The sequence below is a fragment of the Tursiops truncatus genome, chromosome 1 (genome assembly GCF_011762595.2).
Source record: "Tursiops truncatus isolate mTurTru1 chromosome 1, mTurTru1.mat.Y, whole genome shotgun sequence".
NCBI classification, from domain to species: Eukaryota; Metazoa; Chordata; class Mammalia; order Artiodactyla; family Delphinidae; genus Tursiops; species Tursiops truncatus.
Window position 1 is genome coordinate 165,947,297 of NC_047034.1, and position 11,644 is coordinate 165,958,940.

The following is an 11,644-nucleotide window of genomic DNA, read 5'->3' on the forward strand; positions in this document are numbered from 1 at the left end:
TGCCACGGAGCGGCTGGGCCCGTGAGCCATGGCCGCTGAGCCTGCACGTCTGGAGCCTGTGCTGCGCGATGGGAGAGGCCACAACAGTGAGAGGCCCGCATACCGCAAAAAAAAAAAAAAAAAAGGAATACGTGGGGTTGGATCCTGGTTCTGCCATTTATCAACTGTGTGACCTGGGGCAAGTCCCCTAATCTCTCTGTGCTCCAGTTTCTTCACCTGTTAAATGGAGTTGTCAGTATTTAAGCCATAGGATCTTTGTGAGGATTAAATGAGGCAGTGATTTGCAAAATGCTTCACACAGTGCCTGGCACGTAAGTGCTCAGTAAAATGCCACCTGTTACTATTTGAGAACTTTGAGCCAATTACAAAAGAGGCTCAAATGCCACCACCTCGAGTCCTTCCCTAACTGTCTAGAACAAAGGTTGGTGAAACTTTTAAAAACAGCTTTATTGGTAAGATGTGGCACATATATACAATGGAATCTTACTTAGCCATAAAAAGAAACGAAATTGAGTTATTAGTAGTGAGGTGGATGGACCTAGAGTCCGTCATACAGACTAAAGTAAGTCAGAAAGAGAAAGACAAATACCGTATGCTAACACGTATATATGGAATCTAAGAAAAAAAAATGTCATGAAGAACCTAGGGGTAAGACAGGAATAAAGACACAGACCTACTAGAGAACGGACTTGAGGATATAGGGAGGGGGAAGGGTGAGCTGTGACAAAGCGAGAGAGAGGCATGGACATATATACACTACCAAACGTAAAATAGATGGCTAGTGGGAAGCAGCCGCATAGCACGGGGAGATCAGCTTGGTGCTTTGTGATGCGTGGGATAGGGAGGGTGGGAGGGAGGGAGACGCAAGAGGGAAGAGATATGGAAACATATGTATATGTATAACTGATTCACTTTGTTATAAAGCAGAAACTAACACACCATTGTAAAGCAATTATACTCCAATAAAGATGTAAAAAAACCCCAGCTTTATTGGGATATAATTCATATACCATAAATTCACCCATTTAAACGGTACAATTCCATGCCTTTTAGTATGTTCACAGAGTTGTGGAACCATCACCACAATCAGTTTTCATCACCCCAAAAAGAAACCGTGCACACTTTAGCCATCATTGCCCACCCTCTCTCCCTAGGCGATCAGTAACCTGTTTCTGTCACTGTAGATGGACTCTTCTGGATATTTCATACAAATGGAATCATACAATACGTGGTACTTTGTGACTGGCTTCTTTATTTTCACAGTTGATCCATATTGTAGCATACATCACTATTACATTTCTTTTTCTTTCTTTAATATTTATTTATTTATTTAGGTTGCGCCAGGTCTTAGCGGCGGCATGTGGGCTTCTTAGTCGCAGCATGCATGCGGGACCTAGTTCCCCGACCAGGGAGCGAACCCGGGCCCCCTGCATTGGGGGGGCAGTCCTTACATTTCCTTTTTTTTTTTTTTTGTGGTACGCGGGCCTCTCACTGTTGTGGCCTCTCCCGTTGCGGAGCACAGGCTCCGACGCGCAGGCTCAGTGGCCATGGCTCACGGGCCCAGCCGCTCCGCGGCATGTGGGATCTTCCCGGACCGGATCACGAACCCGCGTCCCCTGCATCGGCAGGCTGACTCTCAACCACTGCGCCACCAGGGAAGCCCCCTACATTTCCTTTTATTGTCAGATAATATTCCATTGTATGACTATACCACATTTGATTTATTCGTTTATCTATTGATGGACGTTTCGGTTGTTTCCACTTTTTGGCTACTGTGGATACTGCTGCTCTGACCTTTGTGGTATAAGTTTTTGTGTGGACATATGCTTTCATTTCTCTTAGATATATAGCTAGGAGTGGAGTTGCTGGGTCATATGGTACCTCTGTCTACCCTGTTGAGGAACTGCCAGACTTTTCCAAAGCGGCTGCACCATTTTACATTCCCATTATCAGTGCGTGAGGGTTCCAGTTTGTTCACATTCTCACTCTTACTTGTTATTGTCTGTCTTTGATTATAGCCATTCTAGTGGGTGTGAAATGGTATCTCCTTGTGATGGCAAACTTTTTTTTTAAGGGCCAGAGAGTAAATATTTTCAGCTTCACAGGTCATAGAATCTGTGTTGTAATTATTCAACTCTGCCATTGTAGCATGAAAGCAGCCATAGACAATACATAAATCAATGAGCTTGGCTATATTCCACGAGAATGTTATTTACTAAAATAGGTGGCAGCTCACAGGCTGTAGTCGGAAGACCTCAGAAGAGCAGGCACCCCTCCCCTCCATCTACCCAGCCATCTCTGTCCTCTTCTCTGACTTTATTATATTTATTACTGAGGATGACATATATTAGTTCTTGCTTATTGTCTGTCTGTCACCTCTAGGGTGTCAGCTTCTTAAAGGTGGGGATCTTACTTATCATGTATCATTGTTTGATCGCCAACACACTTCAGTGCCTAGACATGGTAGATACTCAATAAATATTTGTTTGAATGAATGAATGAAACACCATTTCCAGGTTTATAAATGACTTATTCTCAATGTCTTTGTCTTTAAAGTTTTAAGAGAAGGTAACTGGTTCCTGTGGCTGGAACCTCACATATCATGAGATTTGGTGTCAGGTAGACCTAGGTCACACTCAGGGCAGTTCTGTCCTGAGTGTAGCTGAGGCAAGAGGTGAGTGAGGAGGCTGGGTTACCCCAGTATCCCCAAGGAGCCAGGGCTGGGCTGACCCCTTAGCCTGCACTCAGCCCAGGCCCTCTGTCCTTCTGCTCAGATGCCCCCTCCTCCACAGTTTCTACCCAGGGACCGTCAAAGGATAGGCCAGCTTAGGAGAAAGATCAGCTGTTTTCTGCTCTTTCTTATTATTACCTGAAAGCTGCCCATGCCTGGAGAACTGCACACTAATTAGGCCACATGAAGATCAGATTAAAAATAAACTTATTTCCCATGACCACAGAGGAAGCCGGTATTTGGGGCTTTACTCCTTCCCCCTCTGCCAACATCCTTGTCATGCTCCTAATTCTTTCACAATTAGTCACAAACACACGCACAGCATGATGGCGATGATGCTGGGGGAGAGCAGAGCCTTGTCTAGGACAGGAATTTGCTAATTTCTGATGTACGCAAGTGTGGCAGACACTGCAGGATTCACGTCTAGCAGCCAGTCCTGCTTCCTGCCATCAATCAGGTCAAATGGCAACATGCCAGTTCCCCCAGGAGGTGAATCCTGATTGGTTTAAACCAGTTGGAATACTTCCATTCCCTCTACTAGGGATTGGTCAAGGGATGGATATGTGACCCAGTTCTGGCCAGTGGGATATAAGTAGGGAAACCAACTGGTCAGATCTGCCAGAGACCAAGGGGGTTCCCAGGATCTGAGAATTTAGGTACAAAATGGAGAAGTACCTTGCCAACCTGGAGAAGCTGGTTATTCAAGATATAAGGGGAAACACAACATTGTAAATCAACTATATTTCAATTTTAAAAAATAAATAAAATAAAAAGATACAAGGGAAAGTTGCTAGGGCCTTTGGAAAGATACTCCTTGCAGGGAAAGAGAGACATGTGAGGAAAAAAAAGTTCTAAAAATGTTCTTCCTTCTTGGGAGCGGTCCGGTGAGGATGGGAAGCTTGGGCAGCCATCCTGTGATCCTGCAGGAAAACCTTGTGGATGCCCTGAGGACGGCAGAGGAGAAAGAGCAAGCCCACTTCCTTGACTGCATCACTGAGGCCCCAAAGCTTCCCTGGGACTGCCTGTCTCGGATTACTTGTTAAGTGAACAGTAATCATCCTTATGATTTACACGCTGTTCGCTGGATTTTTCTGTTACTTGCTACTGAACGCATCGAGACAGATAGCAGGACGACACACCTCTCTCTTGCTACCCGGTCCTCTCACGGGCTGGAGGGCAGCAAGTTTGGGCAGCACGAGGCACTCTTGGGTTGGCACGGGGTTGGCGCCTTGGGCAGGGAAGTGAGGACAGCCAGAGGACGTTTCTCAGTGTGAGCCAGCCAGTGTGGTAAACAGGTTATATTCACTGGCTGCTTTAAGAGGCAACCCAGGGATTTCCAGTGCAGCACGGGTACTCCCTGAGGTCCATGGGCTCAGGGTGACTCACCTGAGGTCACACTCACACTAACTAGTTTGAATCTAGGTCCATCCCATCCCAAGTGCATGCTCTTTCTCTTCACAGCACTGTCTTGGTTACATCGTGAAGAAGGGATAACTCCTAGAACATTCTTGGTGACAGGGAGATCAGTGCCCATGAGACACCCAGGCCATCTTGGTCAGTACTGACTGTTCTTCCCACTGGGCCCAAATCTGATTTCCAGTAACTTCCACCTGCCCGTCCCTATCCTGCCTTTTTGAAACCTGGAGGCCAGGGCTGATCAGCCTCATGCCTCATCAGAACTTAATGTAACCCAGGAAGGAATTGGCCCATATTGCACTTGTTGTCAAACTAAAGTGCCAAGTCTTATACACACCTAGTGCTTTCCAGCTGGCTACATTCTCCTGCCCCCTGGTCCCTGATTCTGTCTCTGCACAATTGAGCCCAAGGGGAAGACTTTTCATTGATCCATTTCTTCTTGCAGGTTCCTACACATCATTCTGAAGATTAAGTGGGTTTTGCATCCTGATTCTGTCAGCCTCTATAGGTGCTATCTCTCCCAGCTTTGTGAGATCCTCGTAGTAAATGCATCCCAAATATTAAAGACAGTTACATCTATAAGGAGAGGGTCAGGGCCCCCGGACAACCTTCTCCAGGCTAGCACTGCCAAAGGTATTGGTACTACCCCCCGCTCTTTTAGTCAGGGTTCTCCAGAGACATAGAACAAATAGGATGTGCATTTATATAGAAAGAGAATTATTTCAAGGAATTGACTTACACAATAGTGGAGGCTTGATGAGTCCAAAATCTGATGGGGAGGATGACAGACTGGAGATAAAGACAAAAGCGTTCCACCTTGAGTCCAAAAGCAGTCTGGTGCAGAAGAGCCAATGTTGCTGGTGAAGCCCAAAGGACATCTTCTGGAGAAGTCTCTCTTGCTTAGGGGACGTCAGCCATTTTGTTCTATGCAGGCCTTCAACTGATTGGATGAGGCCCACCCACATCATGGAGAGCAATCTGCTTTACTCAAAGTCCACTGGCTTAAATGTCCATCTTATCCAAAAACACCCTCACAGAAACATCCAGAATAATATTTGACCAAATGTCTGGGCACTGTGGTCCTGAAAAACTGACACGTAAAGTTAACCACTACCCACCTCTGCTTCCACAGCCAGGATCCCTGACAGCACATCACTCTGGCCTATGATCGCTCATCTTGAGCCCCACAGGGACTCTCATTGATCTTTGTACTCTTAGTACCTGGCACGCAGCCAGTGCTGAATTAATGATAACAATAACTAGCATTTATTGAGCTCTTACTGTGTACCCAGGTACTGCCCTAAGTATTTTATGAGCATTTAACTCATTTAACCCACATGAAGATGGTCCTTTTCCTATCCTCCAGATAAAATACTGGAAGTCCCAAGAAATTAGATAATTCGTCCAGTGTCACACTGCTAGTAAATGCTAGTAGAGCTAGAATTCCAGCCCCATAGTTAGTTATACCTCAGAATTCACACTCAACCCCAGTGGATGTGGTCAGGGCCAAAATGGCGTGTGGCTGTGAGGGAAAAGCACAGGTTTGGGAATCAGACAAACTGGGCTATGTATGCCAGCTCTTCCATTTACTTGCTTAATATCTCTCTGTGCCTCAGTTTGCTCTTCTGTATGGTGTGTATAACAATAACACTAGCCTCATAGGGTGATTGGGACCTGGCACTGTGCCCAGGACTGTGGCATTCAAAACCAGGGAGAGTATTGAATGAGCCTGGGCCGTGGGATACTCACAAGGAATTTTTGTTGAGCACCTATGTTCCAGGTGATTTACAGACATTTTCTTTTTTTTTTTTTTTTTTTCTGGTACGCGGGCCTCTCACTGTTGTGGCCTCTCCTGTTGCGGAGCACAGGCTCCGGACGCGCAGGCTCAGCGGCCATGGCTCACGGGCCCAGCCGCTCCGCGGCATGTGGGATCTTCCCGGACCGGGGCACGAACCCGTGTCCCCTGCATCGGCAGGCGGACTCTCAACCACTGCGCCACCAGGGAAGCCCAGACATTTTCTTAAGTAATCTTCATATCAGCTCTGGGAGGGATCTGTGTCCTTCTCCCCCTTTTACAGGTGCGGAAATGGAGTTCAGAGCACTCATGAATCACATAACCAGGCTGGGATTTGTCGCATTGTCCTTAGATATTGCTTAGATATCCCTCTATCCCAGGGATCATAAACTCAAGGGACTAAGGCTCAGAATGGTTAAGTAATTTGCACATTCATAAGTGAGTGAAGCTGACTGGTGTGATACAACTGGGAGGTGTGGGGACTCTGGTGACTGGAGCTCACATGCCCTAACTAAAGGTGGCAGCTACTACTCATCTCTCACTAACTCGTGCCATACAGAAATGTGTCAGCTCTGCTGACTTTGAAGAGAGTAAGGAATTGGGATTTTTAATGCAATCCCCTTATTTTTAAATGTTGACAACTAATTTAAAAAACAAACCGCTGTGCAACTATGCAGACAACTAAACAAACCTGTGAGCCAGATCCGGCCCCTGGGCTGCCATTTGGCAACTTCTGATCCTCCCTAGGCTATTGGCTAATTTCTGTACCCTGTACAGCCGTTGGATCCCTCACAGAGCTCACAGTTTATCTGGGGACCAAAGTGCATAAGCAGATTAGAAAAACAGACAGCCTGTCCACCACTGTCCTGTCCCGTAACCCATCCTGTGTCCTGCCCCCTCAGCTTCCTCAGATGCCATCCTAGCCACCTTCCTGTCACAGGAAAGGCTGGCTTGTGGGGGAGGGAAAGGGACAGTGCCCTGTTTACACTGCCCCTGGCAAGGAGCAGATGCAAGGAGTCTTCTGCATCTGGGAGTCTTAGGACAGTGCATTTACCTGCTTCCCCAGGGCCCCCTGCAGTCTGCTCCCAAGGGCAAGAGCAGGGATTCCAGACCTGGAGAATATCAGATGGGAGGGGACCTTCAAGGTCATCCAGGACAATCCCAATCAGATCATTAACATCAGAGAAGCCGCTCACATTTTGATTGCTTCATCCCCCAACAACTCGGTGAGGTGGGAACTACTTATCCCTATTTTGCAGCTGGGGAGACTGAGGTTCAGAATGGTTAAGTAACTTGCACAGCAATTAAATTGCAAAGCCAAGATCAACATCTAATCATTGTGACCAAGAGCCAGTACTACTAGCTACTAGCCCGCACCACTTTCCCGAGCCACAGTCCCACTAGCTGCTTGACTCCTTCCCATTCCTGCCACGTTATCCTCGAGCCTCTGCTTACACTTCCAGTGACAGGATATTCACTCCCTCTCTCTGTTTTTAACCACAGCAACACTCCTTCAGCACTAACCAGGCACTAGGCCTCGCACTAGGCACTTTAAAAATGTTTTATATCATTCTATCCTCGCAACAGTCCTGTGTGCTCCACATTATACCCATTTTACAGATGAGAGAACCAAGGCTTAATGTGATAAAGAAACTTGCCCAAGGTTACAAAACTAGTTAGGGACAGACTGGGATTCAAATTCAGGTGTGTTCTTTATGTAGCTCAGACTGAAAACTTCTTTTGGTTTTGGGGAAAGAAATATCTGTTCCCTTAAAGTAACAACCGTAATTCCTAGTTCTCCCATTTCTTTTCCCCAGATGCCCTCTTCAGATATTTGAAGGAAGATGTACCCCCTGAGTCTTTTTTATACCAGATTCAATATTCTGGCTTCTTCAACTGTTCCCCTATACTGTGTAGTTTTGTGGTCCCCCTTTCAGCTATTATTTTCTTCATCCTCCTAGGAATGACTTACACTTTCTCCATGTCCCTTTCAAAGTTCTGATCCCAAATGGAACTCGGAACTCCAGACATGGACAGGAGTGTTACCTCTTTCATTGTACATACAGTGCTTCTATTTATACAGCCTCAAACCCAGTAAAGCATCTATGTTTGAAGCACTGTCCCATGCACTTGTGATAGAGAGTGAATAAGCCAGCAACTTCCCTGCCCCCCTGGAATTTACATTCTTCCCATTGAGCTAAAGAAGGAGGCAGAGCCACAGGTCACTTAACTGAACTTTATTTATTATTATTATTATTATTTTTAAAATTTATTTTCTTTTTCAGTTTTTTGTCTGCGTCAGGTCTCCATTGCTGTGCACAGGCTTCTCTCTAGTTGCGGCGCGTGAGCTTCTCTCTAGTTGTGGTGTGAGGTTTTTTTCTTTTTTTCTCTCCCTAGTTGTGGCATGCAGGCTCCAGAGCACGTGGGCTCTGTAGTTTGCCGCACGCCGGCTCTCTTGTTGAGGCATGCGAGCTCAGTAGTTGTGCGTGGGCTTAGTTGCCCCGCGGCATGTGGGATCTTAGTTCCCTGACCAGGGATTGAACCCGCGTCCCCTGCATTGGAAGGTGGATTCTTAACCACTGTGCCAACAGGGAAGTTCCCACTTAATGAACTTTAGACACAGATCCTAGAATGTCAGAGCTGGTAGGGCCCGATTTCTTCAGGTCCTTTTTTATAGATGAGGAACCTGAGCCCAGAGAGGGCCCGTGACAGACCCAAGATTCCACAGTGAGACAGAATCAGCTTCTGCCTTTTTCAGGACCTCAGGCGCAGGTGAGCCCTGGGGTCTCAGAGGGCAATGTAGACTGAGATGAAAATGCCACCCTGGAGAATTTGGCTAAGGGCACCTACCCTAGGCCTCCTTCCTCAGAGCTGTCCGCAGAAATACTGGTCTATTCCATATATGCCCACCAGGTGGCACAGGGGCACCAGAGAAAGGCACAGAATCAACGATGAGTGGGCGCCTTCCTCATTCAGAGCAATTATTGCTAGCAAGTGGAAATAATGAGGTGGGAAGACTGCCTGCTCTGGGACAGCACTCAGGCAACTGTATACATTATATACATATACAGAGGTGAATTCTGTCTCAAATAAGGAGATTGCCTTGGGGAATTGTTCAAAACTTGGATACAGGCGTCACGTAGACTTGGTAGGAAATCTAGCTCCCCATTGCTGCTTTATCATGTCACCTCCTGACACCTAGTTTCTGACACGTGGAGTGGATGCAAGACAAGGTCCTCATTTCCCAGGACTCTACACAGAGCCCGAGTTGCTTATGCCCTCTTCCTGACTGGTCCCTTTTCCAGGTGGATGGTGGGCAACTCCTGCTGGCAGAGACGTCTTGGTTAGAGGGCAGGGAGAAGATGAGGTTAATGGAATCTGACAATCTCACAACACAGCTTAGGCCTGGCAGCTCGTTCACCTCACATCACACAGGAACCGCATGTGCAAAGGCTCTGGGGCTGGGAACTATGAATGTTTGGGGCGATGGGGGCCAAGGATGCCTGAGAGCAAAGAGAGAGTTGGAGAAGTAGGCTGGGCCTTGAGGGCTATACCAGACGATTGACTTTGAACTTTATCCTGGGAGCAATAGGGAGCTGCTGAAGGTTATTCAGAAGGGGGATGACTTGGTTAGGTAAGTGTTGAGACCCATCACCCTGATTGCAGGTGAAGGGAGGAATGGAGGTGGGGGAGCCTGGAGGCAGAGAGAGAGACCAACCAGGAGGCTGAGCAAATGAGAGCTGAGACTGGACTCTGTGATGGCGATGGTGGCGGGTTTTCCATCCACTCAGAGCTTCTGACCAGCTTAAGGCACACCATTAACACTTGTCTGTCTTGTCCAGGAGATAGTTCTCACAGGGTAAGGGGCTGCCCAGACAGGAGGAGAAGGTGGTCCCTACAGTGGGTGTTTCCTAGAAGATCCTTGAGGAAAACAGATAGCCTAGGCTAATGAGAGAGACAAGATCCTGGGCCAGGGTGCAGGGGAGATGCAGTGTGGTCTAATGGTTAGAAACACACATCTCTCTCGTGTCCCAGCCTAGCCAGTTCTTAGCTGTGTGACCCTAGACAGGTCACTTTGCTTCTCTGATTTTCAGTTTACTCATCCATAAAATGTGGTTGCCAGTAGGGCTCACCCCTTGAAGCTGTTGTCAGGGCAACGTAATATGCTCAGTGCAGTGCTGGGAACCGAGGAAGCACCCAACACATGGAAGCCCAAGGGGGAGCTTCTGGTTCTCAACTCCCCTCAGAAACAGTCTTTTGCTGTGGCATGGTGGTCATTTTGGCTCTGCAGCACCTCATCAGGCCAGGGTGGCTCCAAAAACAGGCCAGCCTGGGCTGCACACCACACTGAATCAGGCCAAGGGAATTCCAGCCAGAAGCAAAGAAATGATGCCTTGGTCAGCCCAGGGCCACATTCTGCAGGAAATTACCATTTCTGTTCCACTTTTAAACAAAATTTTATATTTATTTATTTATTTATTTTAGCCATGCAGTATGCAGGATCTTAGTTCCCTGACCAGGGATCAAACCCATGCCCTCTGTAGTGGAAGCCTGGAGTCTTAACTGTTTCAATTTTTAAAGCATTAAAAATGATTCTCCGTACTCCAGGGATCTCAGGTGAGATTCCTTATTTTAATTTTGTCAGTTTCTCCCTTATTTTGTGAGTGCTGGTGTAGTACCATCTTCCCATAGTTCCGGTCATTGTGGTAATGGTTTTGTATCTATTCTTTCATGGAATCTTTATAGCAGCTCTCTTAGGTAGGTACTATTTGTTGTTATCTTCACTGTATGGGTGGAGAAACTGAGGCTTGAAGAGGTTAACAAATGTACCTGGGTCTGACACCAGCCCCTTTGCTTGTCACCACGACACTTACCTGCCTTGTGGACAGGTCATCAGAAAGGCACTTAGGGCACCCGAACAATCTGCCCCCAGAGTTACCTAGTGAGTAGAATGCCAAGGCTTGTCTGGACCAAAAGCCAATAAGAGAAATGACCATGGGATACAGGGCCCAGCAGTTGTCCTAAGTCTGATTAAGGCACAGTCCATTGTATTAGTTGGGGTCCCTTATATAATACATGCCTCTGAGAGTTTAGTACAGGGAAAAAATTGTCTCTTCCACATCACTGACCTGATTCTTCCAATCAGACTGTAGCAACAGCTAATTCTTATATAGAATTCACCACGTGACAGGCCTGTTATAAGAACTGAATATGCCTTGGCTCATTTAATCCTCCCAATGACCCTAAGAGAGGGGTATTATTATTATATCATCTCCATTTTTTAGATGAAAAACAGAAGCACAGAGAAGTTAAATAACTGCCTAAGTAAGTGGTAGAGTTGGGCTTCAAAACAACACAGTCTGGCTCTGGGGTTTGTGTGCTTAATCACATGTTTACTACTTCCCATATAATTTGTAACTCATCCTGTTTCCCTCTTTGCTTTGACTGCCAGGAAACTCAGAGCCATGGTTTTTTGCTCTGTCACAGTTGCTGTCCTTAGAAAACTTGACCTAGCATTTCCGCTATTATTAGTCAATTTTTCACTTTTCTTCCCTCCTTCTCCACTGTCCTTTGGTCCAGGCTTTCATTACTTCTTGATTCTTGCTCTTTAATTATCCATCAAATAGGCTTGCAGCTGCAATGCAAAACCCTTTTTGGAATAGACAAGACATAATGCATCAGTGAGATGAACAGACTATTTC